This window comes from Hyperolius riggenbachi, chromosome 5 (assembly GCF_040937935.1).
Source record: "Hyperolius riggenbachi isolate aHypRig1 chromosome 5, aHypRig1.pri, whole genome shotgun sequence".
Lineage (NCBI taxonomy): Eukaryota > Metazoa > Chordata > Amphibia > Anura > Hyperoliidae > Hyperolius > Hyperolius riggenbachi.
Window position 1 is genome coordinate 202,229,204 of NC_090650.1, and position 12,516 is coordinate 202,241,719.

Below are 12,516 nucleotides of genomic sequence, written 5' to 3' on the forward strand. Positions count from 1 at the left end.
TTAGGGGCTGATTGATGGGTGGCAGTGACAGGGGGTGATTGATGGGTGGCAGTGACAGGGGGTGATTGATGGGTGATTGACAGGTGATTGACAGGTGATCAGTGGGTTATTACAAGGAAGAACAGATGTAAATATTGCACTGGCGAATTGATAAGGGGGGGGTCTGAGGGCAATCTGAGCATGTAGGCGGGTGATTGGGTGCCCGCAAGGGGCAGATTAGGGTCTGATCTGATGGGTAACAGTGACAGGTGGTGATAGGGGGTGATTGATGGGTGATTGATGGGTAATTAGTGGGTGTTTAGAGGAGAGAATAGATGTAAACACTGCGTTTGGGTGGTGATCTGATGTCGGATCTGCGGGCGATTTATTGGTGTGGGTGGGTGATCAGATTGCCCGCAAGGGGCAGGTTAGGGGCTGATTGATGGGTGGCAGTGACAGGGGGTGATTGATGGGTGATTGACAGGTGATTGACAGGTGATTGACAGGTGATCAGGGGGGATAGATGCATACAGTACACAGGGGGGGGGGGGGGGGTCTGGGGAGAATCTGAGGGGTGGGGGGGGTGATCAGGAGGGGGCAGCGGGAAGGGGGGGAGATAAAAAAAAATAGCATTGACAGATAGTGACAGGGAGTGATTGATGGGTGATTAGGGGGGTGATTGGGTGCAAACAGGGGTCTGGGGGGTGGGCAGGGGGGGGGGGTCTGAGGGGTGCTGTGGGCGATCTGGGGCAGGGGGGGGGGGGAAATCAGTGTGCTTGGTGCAGACTAGGGTGGCTGCAGCCTGCCCTGGTGGTCCCTCGGACACTGGGACCACCAGGGCAGGAGGCAGCCTGTATAATACACTTTGTAAACATTACAAAGTGTATTATACACTTTGTATGCGGCGATCGCGGGGTTAACATCCCGCTGGCGCTTTCGTATAGCCGGTGGGATGTTGCGGCGGGCGAGCGGTGACAGGCGCCGGCGGAGGATCGCGTCACGGATGACGCGATCACGGATGACGCGCCCATGCCCCTACAAGGACCGCCGCCTTTGGGCATGAGCTGGTCCTTGCGGGGTCCACTTTCCGGCCGCCTCTGTGCGTTAGGCGGTTGGGAAGTGGTTAAGAGAAGGTGGTCTCCTAACATCAGAGGAGGTGTTGTTGCAGGAGTGCCTTCCCTGCAAGGAACACCCCTTCTTGAGTTAGATATCGACAAGCTGCTTGTCGGCATCTTCTGGGGGTGACACAATGGGGGGAGGGGGGCAGAGAGACGCGCGGAGGGGACACAAATGCATGGGGAACATGCCTCTGTGTCCCATCTGCCCTTCACCCCCCCCCCCCCCTCCACACACACACCAGAGGCGGCCTTTAGGGGTGGCAAGTGGGGCGATCGCCCCAGGCCCCGCACATGAAGAGGGCCCCGCATGTCATGCCCGCCATACAATGCTCATTTTGGTGGTGGTGAAGGAAAGGACTACAGAAGTTTAGCTGTTTGTGTTCTGAGCAGTGTGTCATTTACAAATACTCAGATGTTCCTATTTTCTTTTACACACCTTATATTTTGCACCGCCCCCCTTTTATTGCTTAGGTTTTCGTCTTCAGCATGCTTTACTGTACTATGCCGTTTACATTTTTGTAATGAATTTCTGCACTGACATGAAGCTTGGTAAATGTCAGATTAAGGTAATGTGCAAAAGCCCCAGGCTGATGGTCCCAGGGGCATTTAGGTCAGTCAAGCATGGACTGGAGCTAGAGGGGGCTTAGGCTGGAGCTTCCAGACTGGCTGGGGATTGGTGCTAGGTTTCATGGGGAGCTAGGGATAGGTAGAGGCTAGCTGGGGAGCTAGGGATAGGTACAGTTTGATTACATTACGTATTGTAATTGCTCCTGTATTGGTTGGCTTAGGGGCCTTTAACAAGTTTTTAAACAATAATAAGGCATACTGTTTGAGGTGGACAAGCCCGTGACTGTGGTGGTACGGTACATGGCCTACACTTATGGCTCTAGGCCCCGCATATGACACTCGCCCCAGGCCCCGCGTACTCTAAGACCGGCTCTGCACACACACACACACACGTGCCACCTCAGGTACACTTTAAAGGTATTCCAGATGAATTGTGAAAAGTATTCAAGGCAGATATGAAAACTCGGGCAAAAAGTAATGGTACTGATACAGTGTAACAATGTGCTACAGAACACTTCAATGTTAGAAAGTGTAAAGCAAGCAGCCAGCTATTAGTCTCTCACAGATTACATATAAACACTGTGCAATATGTTTATGTACAGATACACTCTCTGGAGGATTTATGATATATTAAGCTGCTAGGCATGTGCACACAAACACCATCAGTACAATCAAGTAGACTATTGAAAGCAGGACAGCGCCACTGAAGGCCTGGGGCCCACTAGAGCTGTTTTAGCAGCTATTTGTGCTTTCTATGAACCGCAGACAATTCCTGAAGCACTAGACTAATGGAAGAGTATAGCAGTGATTCCACAGGAGCTATTGCGATCTGCCAAAATCACAATCGTGTGTGCCTGCAGCATTTTCTAAGTTCCGGAAATCACTCCACCTTTAAGTGGCAAAATTGTGTTTTTTAGAGCGTTTTGCAATCGCAGGTGGGTCTCGGGCCTACAGAACCCTGAAGTGAGAGGAATATGGAGACTACCATCATTATTCTCTTATAAACAAGGCTAGTTGCCTGGCTATCATGCTGCGCTTTTAACACAAGGCCCCGAACAGCTTATGCGCACTGGCCCACAACTCAGCTGGATTGGGGACTTTACTGGAGCAGAGCAGATCAGACCAGAAGGACATCAAGAGCTGACAGACTACAGGGAACTGGAGGAAGCCCCAAGTAAGTAAAAATCCCTTTTTCCAGTTCATCTCATGTTTATCGTATTTTCTGGACCATAAGGCGCACCTGATCATAAGACCCACCTAGGTTTAGAGGTCAAAAACAAGGAGAAAAAAATATACTAAACCTGGTGCATCTATGGTGCAGGGGCATCTTGTGGAGCTCCCCCCCTGCCAAGCTGTTCCTATAGAGGTACACTGCCCAGATAATTTAACCCCTGCTGCCCCTGCCCCCAGCTACACTAATCTCCACTGCCCCAGCTACAATAACCCCCACCTACATTATTCCACAATGTCCCCACTATAGTAACAAAACTACCTGTACTATTCCCCACTGCCCCCCACTACAGCAATAAAACAACCTGCTCTAATCCCTAATGTCCCCCACTGCAGCAATAAATCCACCTGTACTAGTCCCCAATGCCCCCACTACAGCAATACAACCACCTGTACTAATCTCCAATGCCCCCACTACAGCAATAAAACTACTTGCACTCCTCCCCAGTGGCCCCACAACAGAAATACAACCACTTGCACTAATCCACAATGCCTCCAACTAAAGAAATAAAACCACCTGCACTAATCCCCAATGCCCCCACTAATAAAAGAAAAACACCTGCACTAATCCCCAATACAGCAATAAAACCACTTTCACTACTCCCCAACACCCCCCACTACAGCAATACAACCACCTGCACTACTACCCAATGCCGCCCCCACTACAGCAATACAACCACCTGCACTACTTCGATATGCCCCCTGCTACAGCAATACAACCACCTGTACTATTTCCCAATGCCCCCCACTACAGCAATACAACCACCTGCACTAATCCCCAATGTCCCCCCACTACAGCAATATAGCCACCTACACTACTCGCCAATGTCTCCCCACTACAGCAATACAACCACCTGCACTACTCGCCAATGTCTCTCCACTACAGCAATACAACCACCTGCCCTACTCGCCAATGTCTCCCCACTACAGCAATACAACCACTTGCACTACTCGCCAATGTCTCTCCACTACAGCAATACAACCACCTGCCCTACTCGCCAATGTCTCTCCACTACAGCAATACAACCACCTGCACTACTCCCCAATGCCCCCCACTACAGCAATACAACCACCTGCACTACTTCCCAATGCCCCCCACTACAGCAATACAGAATCAGAACAGTTTTTTATTCGCCAAGCACGACCTAAGACGTGCCCGGAATTGGGGTTGGCACAGAAGATGTAAATACAGCTCAGGAGGGAAGACAAATTGCTTTGACAGATTAAGAACTATAGACTAAGACAGGACATAATAAAAATAAACAGATCATTTTTGTCTGTACAGAACTAGGCGGCTAAACCCTATGGTGCTGGAGGCTGGGGCCTAACAGAGCAGTCGATCTGGCTGCAGGCCTAGGGTGGGAGCCATTTAATAGAGTTCAGAAGGTTGACAGCCGAGGGGAAGAAAGAGTTCTTGTGCCTAGCTGTCTTGGTGGATATGACCCGAAGTCTGTTCCCCAGTGGGAGCCGGCTAAAGTAGCGGTGGCCTGGATGTGAGGGATCAGTTGCAATTCTTTGAGCTCTGGAACGCAGTCTGGAGTAGAAGAGGCGGTCAAGCAGGGGGAGGGGTTTCCCTATGATCCTCTCTGCTGACCTGATGACTCTCTGTAGCTTATATCTGTCGCTGTACGAGGAGCCAGCGTACCATACCAGTATGGATGAGCAGATAACAGATTCTATGGTGGCAGTATAGAAGTTTGACATCAGCTCCTGGGCCATTCCGAACTTTCTCAGTTGACGTAGGAAGAAAAGTCTTTGTTGGGCCTTCCTCTGTAAGGTGACAGTGTGGGCGTTCCAGCACAGGTCGCTGGAGATGTGGGTTCCGAGGAGACAGGGTACCCTTACGACCTCAGTGCCATCGATGAAGATAGGAGGCGGTGTTGGTGGATGCTTCCTGAAGTCTATGATCATCTCCACAGTTTTGGCCGTGTTGAGGATCAGCTTGTTTTCCTTGCACCATAGGCAGATGCTGTCGACTTGCTGTCAATAGGCTTGCTCATCGTCCTTGTTTACAAGGCCTACGATGGTGGTATCATCAGCAAACTTGATGTCCTTAACCCAGTCAGCTGATGACCTGCAGTTATTGGTGTAGAGGGAGAACAGCATCAGGGATAGGACACAGCCCTGTGGGGCACCTGTGTTGGTTACCCTTGGTTGGGAGGAGATCTTGTCCAACTTGACACTTTGGGATCTGTTGGTCAGGAAGTCTGTGATCCAACGTTGCAGGGTCGGGTGGACCTTGAGTGCCGCCAGGTCGTTTCGGAGAATGCTGGGGCAGATTGTATTAAACGCCGAGCTGAAGTCCAGTAGGAGGATTCTGGCATACGAGTCTGGTTTATCTAGGTGATCACTGATGAGCTCTAGGCAGATGTTGATAGCATCATCAGTGGACCCGTTTGGCCTGTATGCGAACTGAAATGGATCCAGCCGGGGCATCGTGGAGTGCTTGAGGTCGGCCAGAACCACCCTTTCCAGGGTCTTCATAATGACGGAAGTAAGAGCCACAGGCCTGTAGTTATTGATGTCGGAGATGCCCTGCTTCTTGGGGACAGGGATGATTGTGGACTTCTTGAAGCACTCTGCCCTCCTGAAGGGACTTTGCATAGATGGAGGTGAGGATGGGGGCTAGCTGCTGCGAGCATGTCCTTAGGCATGCCGGTGAGACGCCATCCGGGCCCGGGGCTTTCCTGAGAATTAACGTGGCTAGATGACATAGGACCTCTGCCTCGCACACCTTCGGCGGGTGTGGGCTTGGACTTGGCTCAGCCTCAGTGATAGGTGAATGTGCGGGAGGAGTAGGGGGCCCCGCCAGAGCCGACTGATTCTCAAACCTGCAGTAGAAGTCACTGAGCTCTTCTGCTAACTTGATGGTCGGTGTGGCATGTTAAGGGGGGGGGGGGCTTATAGTTGGTAGCTGTCTTTAGTCCCTTCCAGACGGCTTGTGGGTCATTTGAGCTAAGATTGTGTCTCATCTTCTCGGAGTACCCTCTTTTTGCTGCTCTGAGTTCTCTATTGAGGTTGTTCCTCGCTGCTCTGTAATCCTCCAGGTTTCCAGACTTGTGCGCCATCTCTTTGTGTTTCCTCAGTTGCTGTAGCTTGTTGGAGAACCACGGCTTGTTGTTCGGGTAAACTTTGAAGGTCTTGGTTGGAATACATGAGTCTTTGCAGAATGCAATGTATGAAGCGACATTGTCGGCCCACTCATCCAGGTCTGGTGCTTCCAGGGCCTTCCAGTCGGTGCAGTCGAAGCAGGCCTGAAGTCGGAGCTTGGCCTCGCTTGACCACGCTTTGGTTGAATGTAGGACTGGTTTCGCTGCCTCTAGCTGTCTTCTGTAGGTGGAAATCACCTACACTACAACCACCTACACTACTCCCCAATGCCCCCCCACTACAGCAATACAACCACCTGCACTACTACCCAATGTCTCTCCACTACAGCAATACAACCACCTGCACTACTCCCCAATGTCCCCCACTACAGCAATACAACCACCTACACTACTCCCCAATGCCCCCCACTACAGCAATACAACCACCTGCACTACTACCCAATGTCTCTCCCCTACAGCAATACAACCACCTGCACTACTCCCCAATGTCTCCCCACTACAGCAATACAACCACCTGCACTACTCCCCAATGTCTCCCCACTACAGCAATACAACCACCTGCACTACTACCCAATGTCTCCCCACTACAGCAATACAACCACCTGCACTATTGCCCAATGTCTCTCCACTACAGCAATACAACCACCTGCACTACTCCCCAATGTCTCTCCACTACAGCAATACAACCACCTGCACTACCCCAAATGCCCCCCCACTACAGCAATACAACCACCTGCACTACTATCCAATGTCTCCCCATTAGAGCAATGCAATCACCTGCACTACTCCCCAATGTCTCCCCACTACAGCAATACAACCACCTGCACTACTACCCAATGTCTCTCCACTACAGCAATACAACCACCTGCACTACTCCCCAATGCCCCCCACTACAGCAATACAACCACCTACACTACTCCTTAATGCCCCCCACTACAGCAATACAACCACCTGCACTACTCCCCAATGTCTCCCCACTACAGCAATGCAACCACCTGCACTACTTCCCAATGCCCCCCACTACAGCAATACAACCACTTGCACCACTCCCCATTGTCTCCCCACTACAGCAACACAACCACCTGCACTACTCCACAATGCCCCCCACTACAGCAATACAACCACCTGCACTACTCGCCAATGTCTCTCCACTACAGCAATACAACCACCTTCACTACTCCGGAATGCCCCCCCCCCCCCCCCCCACACACACACACACACACTATAGCAATACAACCACCTGCACTACTACCCAATGTCTCCCCACTACAGCAATAAAACCACTTGCACTACTCCCCAATGTCTCCCCACTACAGCAATACAACCACCTGCACTACTCCGGCATGCCCCCCCCCCCCCCACTACAGCAATACATATACCTGCACTACTCCCCACTGCCCCCCACTACAGCAATAAAACCACCTGCACTAATCCCCATTGCCCCTACTACAGCAATAAAACCACCTGCACTAATCTCCAATACCCCTACTACAGCAGTAAATGCACCTGAATAATCCCCAGTGCCACACACTACAGCCACAAACCACCTACACTCATCTGGAGATGAGGGACTAATCACACTCATTGGAAGTGACAATCGGTACCTCTCTCTTTCCGGTACAGGAAACGGGTGATCAGGGTGTCAGGAAGCCATCAGAGGATTTCACAAGCGACCTGCCTATGCCACTCTCGGACCAATCCAAAGCTGCAGCAGGCACACGCTTGAGAAAAAATGCAATAATGAACACGAGTTGGTCATGTTGGCATGCTGCACAGGTTTGTGAAATGGTAGTTAGTCAATTAGTTCACCCCCAAGGGGTTTTTACCCTAATGGACCAGAGCAATTTTAACATTTCAGTGCTCCTCCCTTTCATTCACCAATAACTTAGTCACTACTTATCACAATGAAATTATCTATACCTTGTTTTTTCACTACTAATTAGGCTTTCTGGAAGTGATATTTGTTTTCAGTAATTACTTTACTTTCTATGCATTTTAAAGGGAAAAACTAGGAAAAAATTAAAAATACAACGGAAAAAATCATACAGAAAAACGTTTCAGCCATTTATTTAGGAAATGGTTCTTTACAGTAAAAGTGATTAAGATGTGGAATGCATTGCCACAGGAAGTAGTTATGGCAAATTCTATATCTGCATTTAAAGAGACACTGAAGCGAAAAAAAAAATATGATATTATGATTTGTATGTGTAGTACAGCTAAGAAATAAAACATTAAGATCAGATACATCAGTCTAATTGTTTCCAGTACAGGAAGAGTTAAGAAACTCCAGTTGTTATCTCTATGCAAACAAGCCATTAAGCTCTCCGACTAAGTTAGTCATGGAGAGGGCTGTTATCTGACTTTTATTATCTCAACTGTAATTGAACTGTTTACTTTTCCTCTGCTAGAGGAGAGGTCATTACTTCACAGACTGCTCTGAAAGACTCATTTTGAATGCTGGGTGTTGTGTAATCTGCACATATTATAGAATAATGCAATGTTAGAAAAAACACTGTATACCTGAAAATAAAAAGATGAGAATATTTTCTTTGCTGCTAATCTTCTAGCAATTATTCATAGTACACAACCAATTCACTATATCATATTTTTTTTTCCGCTTCAGTGTCTCTTTAAAGGGAGCTTAGATGCTTTCCTTGCATTGAAAAGACATCCATGGCTATAATTACTAGGTAATGCCCAGTGATGTTGATCCAATGATTTTATCTGATTGTCATCTGGAGTCGGGAAGGATTTTTTTCCCTTTTGGGGATAATTGGACCATGCCTTGTAAGGGTTTTTCGCCTTCCTTTGGATCAACAAGGATATGTGAGGGAGTGGGCTGGTGTTGTACTTTGTTTTCTGGTTAAACTTGATGGTAGTATGTCTTTTTTCAACCCAATAACTATGTAACTATGTAACATTATTTCTCCAATTTCATCCCCCATAGTTTTAAAATAAATACTGCTACTGTACATAAAGCCCACACATTGGGCTTGATTCACAAAGTGGTGCTAACCTACTTAGCACGCCTAAAGACTTTTGGGCGTGATAAGCATTGCACTAAGTAGGTTAGCACCGCTTTGAGGGAAAAACACGCGCGCAAAGTCTTGCACGCAAAGTTTTACGCGCGCAAAGTCCGGTGAGCGCGGAAAATCATATAGGGTTTAATGGCGTTGCGTGCGTAAACTTTGAGCGCGAGTTTATTTTATCACGCCTAAACTGAGTTTAGGCATGATAATGGGCTTTTCACCAGCGTGCTAACCGTTAGTACCGCTTTGTGGATCAAGCCCATTTTATCTGCCTATTTGTCCTGGTTATCACAAGATTTAAATTATGTCCCTAGTACAAAGTATGGTGACAATATATTATTTGGAAATAAACGTATATTTTTTCTACGTTGTGTTTTTTGTTTTCTCATTGCATACTACCAATGATTTCAAGCCCTTATTTGCAAATATAACAGTAATACACCCACATAGCATACATATTTAAAAAGCAGAGTCCCTAAGGTAACTACCGTGCATACTCGAATACAAGTCGACCTCGTGTATAAGTCGACTCCAATATTCAACCCTCTTTAGCTGGAATTTTTTATTGACTCAAGTATAAGTCTACCCAGCACAGGTAATGGCTGCACTTGGGGTTTAGGAGGGGTTAATGGCTGCACTGCTTACAGTATTTCAGTCATTAACCCCTCCTGTCCCTAAAATGCAGCCAATACCTCATCCAGGCTTCCCAAATGCTGCAATTATTCATTCACTTTAATGCAGCACAGTATTTCTCTCCTGCCCCTTTTCTTGTTAATTGTTGTAGCTAGGACTTTCAGACCTGTGTTTTCTGTGCATTTCCTTTCCTCAAAGTATCACTTACTACAGGGTAAATTGCTGCAAATGGGAATGTCACTATTAGTACACACATAACTCGGTGTGGTCAGAGTTGCCTGTGACTCGTGTATAAGTCGACCCTTATACTTTTATGAAGTGAAACAGACCTAAATTTTTAGACTTATACACGAGTATATACAGTATTTATGTATTCTATTTTCAATTCTGTCACTTTTGGTGTTTTTTTTTTTACAAATGATTTATTTTGGTACTTTATTGCTTTTGATTCAGTTTGCCACAAAACAAAGAGCAGATGACATAAGCCTCAGCTCTCCAACGCCCCAAATTCTCTTTTCTTGCTTGTCACCACAGTTAAGATGATATCCTATATACATAATCAGATAGTTTTTTAGCCACACAATACACCGTTAACCATGAGCAGCGCCAAAGGATTTTTCAGGGCTATTTTGTGCACCAAAAGTAACATAGTCATTCTTTCCTAGCAAAGCCCCTAGAGTCTCAGAACATTCGATACAGGTCATAAATATCACCATTCTGAAAACTAGAGACTCAGATCTACTCAGATGTACATATTTTGTAACCTTTGAACTTGTGCGGTTTTGCTGAAACTGCACCATAACTTTTAAAATGATATTTTTTTACGTTTTTTTCACTTTGGCACACAAAAAAATTCCCATGACATATGCCTCATCTCTCAAAAACCTCAAATTCTCTTCTCTTGCTTGTCACGGTTAAAATGATACCCTATTTAAATTATTAGATAGCGTTTTGGCGACACAACCAAGAGCAGCGCCAATGGATTTTTCAAGGCCATTTTTTTGCACCAAAAGTAACTGTCATTCTTTGCTAGCAAATCCCCTGGAATCTCAGAACATTCGATACAGGTCATAAATGTCACCATTCTGAAAACTAGAGACCCAGACATACTCAGATATACATATTTTGTAACATTTGGACTTGTGCGTGTTTGCTGAAATTGCACCATAACTTTGAGAAAAGGTTTTTTTTTTACTGTTTTTTTCACTTTGGCACAAAAAAATTCAAATGACATAGGCATCATATCTCACACACTGCAAATTCTCTTCTCTTGCTTGTCAATATATTGTTAACCATGAGCAGCACCAATGGATTTTTTAAGGCCCTTTTTTTACCTAATGTAACAATGTCATTCGTCACAAAGCCCCTGGAATGTAAGAACATTAAATAAAAGTCACAAATGTTACCATTCTGAAAACTAGAGACCCAGATCTACTCAGATACTGTTATTTTGTTACATTTGAAACATTTGGACTTATGCAGTTTTGCTGAAATTTGACCATAACTTGAAAATGAAAGTTTATATATGTTGGATTGAGTTTATCCCTACCTATGTTTTATGTGACATGAGTCCAAGCTTAACACACATAAATGTATTCCAAAGCCTGTCACGGTTGAAATGATACAACATGTGCCTCACTTAGTAACACATTTTTGGTGCAACATCAATTATACCAAAGGTGCACTATTTTATTTATTTTTTTGCACTAATTGTTACAGCTTCATTGTTTGTTTGCATAGTCCCAGAAAAGTCAGGACATCATAAAAAATGTCACCAATATTGAAAACTAACAACCAGGCCTATTCAAAAGTGGGTGTTTTGTAAGCTACCTACTTGTGTAGTTTTTCTGAAACTTTCCCAAGTGTGATTATAATTTGAAAATGAATTTTTTTATGTTGGATTGCGTTTGTCCCTACATTTTTTAATGTGACATGACTCTAAGATTTAAAACACACCAAAATGTATTCTGCAACTCATCACAGTTAAAATGATACCAAATATGGCTAAGTTGCAAATATAAAGTGAGGCCTATATCACTATCCTTAACACTAATGACAAATACATTGTAACTCACCATTGCAGCTCTAGCAGAATAGAGAAAAGCCAGATGTCACACACCAAGGCAAGCCAGTGGTCAGAAGATGGGGGGGGGTGGTCTGCAGAGTAAAGTCTTGTGGCTAACAGTCTCGCCTTTCAGCAAAACGTCCAAGCGGAAAAAATATATTTGCAGGTTGTAGGTGTCTTAGGTTACCTCCCCACCCCCAAAACAGTGGAGGGTTAATGTGAACTTGTGGTAACTGCGAGATCCTTTGAGGGACAGTAAGTGGCAAATATAAGTAGAGAGGAGAAATTAAAGTCTAGTGAAAATTTAGTGTTATAAAAAAAATAGTACCGTATTTTTCAGACTATAAGATGCACCGGACCATAAGACGCACCCAAGTTTAGAGGACAAAAACCAGGGAAAAAAATACTAAACTTGGTGCATCCATGGTTCAGGGGCGTCTTACGGACCTTCTCTCTCCAAACCTTCTCTATCTAAGCTACACTGCCAAGCTACACTAACCTTTGCTGCCCTCCCAGCTACACAAACTACCCTACACTAACCCCTCTGATCCTTCCTGGTCTAATGGCACACTTACTATCACCTCTGTATATACCCCCTCATATACTATTCCCTCTGGATCCACTTGTTACACACTATGCCCTCTGTATATACCTACCTGTCACACAATATGTCCTCTGTATATAGCCCCCTGTATATACCCCAACTGTATCCCCTCTGCACAGCACTCACTAGCAGGCATGCTATAACACAATGTGTAGAAGACAGGAGGAAGGGGAGCACATGG

General features: G+C 46.0%; 1 protein-coding gene across 2 annotated transcripts in view; it reads right to left on the reverse strand.

The window, feature by feature from the left end:
- Window positions 1-12,516, reverse strand: part of PDE1C (phosphodiesterase 1C) — a 1,357,122-nt gene that overhangs the window by 1,227,046 nt on the left and 117,560 nt on the right. The gene's annotated exons all lie outside the window — the stretch shown is intronic.